Source organism: Cryptomeria japonica, chromosome 10 (genome assembly GCF_030272615.1).
Source record: "Cryptomeria japonica chromosome 10, Sugi_1.0, whole genome shotgun sequence".
Classification (NCBI taxonomy): Eukaryota; Viridiplantae; Streptophyta; class Pinopsida; order Cupressales; family Cupressaceae; genus Cryptomeria; species Cryptomeria japonica.
In genome coordinates, this window is record NC_081414.1 from 549,969,828 (window position 1) to 549,971,213 (window position 1,386).

A 1,386-nucleotide genomic window follows, 5' to 3' on the forward strand; every position below is an offset into this window, starting at 1 on the left:
TCTTTTTAAAGCCCAAAAATGAGAATGGGGTTCCTTTTAATTGCACCAAATTAAAAGATTGAGTTATTTTTAATCATTTGTAAAAAAAGAAGTGAATTCTTTTTACTAACTTGAAAGAAAGCAAGTGAAAAAGATTAAAATTAAGTCCTTTGGAACCTGCAAAAAAACACTATCAGACCTGCAAAATCCAGTTAGTAATCATCAAAGATCAATGGTGGGCTAGACAATCCTAACTTCCCAAACTATTACAAAGTTTTTTTGCTTCTGTTTTATACTAGAATAGGGAGTGTATGCACCAAAACAAAGTTGAAATGCGCCAAAAAAATTATACAATGTGCTACAAGAAACTACATATGCACTAGAATAATTTTCAAATGCGCCAAAAGAAGGTTTATATAGGCCAAAATATAGATTGTATGCACCAAAACAATGTTCAAGTGCACCAAAACAGTGTATGCATGCTCTACAAGAAACGTTAGATGCGCTAAAACTTTCTTGGCATGAACTTGCGGAAAATCTTGTTAGAATGAGTGGGTTGCCCCACGGTGGGCGCCATAAATGTATACCTGAAATGAGGGTTAGCCAATCAATAGCATAGACAAGCAAGTATACAATTGAAACATAACAAAACAAAGATCTAAATGACAAAACAAGTTAATCATCCATCTCCTAAGATTGTTCCATTGTTCTCTATCTCCAAGGATCCTTCAAATCAAGGTGGCTCTCAGCTTGGATGAGCACTTGATCTCTAGGATGACTACCTAAAGAATGAGGCATATGTGATCAAAGATCTAAATACAAAGCAACTAAGATCTTAGTGAATGATATTGATATTGAATTAGCTATGATATGATGCAAGGATGATGATATTGATATGAAGCTAAATTAGCATGAAAATGCTATTAAGATGATATTAAGCTAGCATGGAAATGAAACTAACATGATACATTACTAACATGGTATGCAAAACATGATAAAACTATGCTATGATGCTACTAACATGATACATTACTAACATGGTATGCAAAACATGATAAAACTATGCTATGATGCTACTAAAATGATCTAATTACTATTATCAAAGAGAGGCTAAAAATGCTTGATGAAATGAGACTATAAATTAAATGCATGAAGACTTGGATTAATTAATAATGAAGGAATGAAGCCTATTTATAGAAGAAATGGTGAAATGAAGGGTTAAGATTGAGTAATCTTAACAAGGGTTAGGATTGAATGATCTTCAATCCTTGTGATATTTTCAACCCAATCCTAGGCTGATAAGTGTCACCATGAGGAGGCTTGAGAGGAGACTTAAGAGGCATTAAATGCCTAAGAAGACATGGTGGTTACCTTAGGAGGTAAGGTTAGGGTTGAGTTATTGGATAA